Here is a 413-nt window from a genome sequence, read left to right on the forward strand (position 1 = left end):
TCGACGATGTCTTTTAAACGAATAGGTGAATGTTCAAGAGAATGGGGAGAGTGTATGGGAGTAATTGGGGAATTAATTCTTTCATCGTATGCACGCTGTTGTGTGGAGACTCGTGGCTGTAAATTATTTTGCTGTGAATTGAATTGTTCTTGCAAAGCGTTAACTTGATTAATTAAAGGTTTAAATGATTGAATTTCTTTATATAAATCTGTTATTATGGCTTGAGTATTCTGAGTGTCTAAAAGATTCCTGCTATACGCCTCCTTTTCTCTTTGTAAGGCCTCTGTCATTTCGCGAATTTCTTTTTCTTTTTGCTCCAATTTTCCTCATCGGTCTTTAACCTAATCTGACTTTTCCGTACTAAAATCCGCGGTTGCTTCCGGGAGTGATTTACTTGAATTTGAACGCAAACT

This window comes from Odontomachus brunneus, unplaced genomic scaffold (assembly GCF_010583005.1).
Source record: "Odontomachus brunneus isolate Ranch 3 - 2012 unplaced genomic scaffold, Obru_v1 Obru_scaffold_372, whole genome shotgun sequence".
NCBI classification, from domain to species: domain Eukaryota; kingdom Metazoa; phylum Arthropoda; class Insecta; order Hymenoptera; family Formicidae; genus Odontomachus; species Odontomachus brunneus.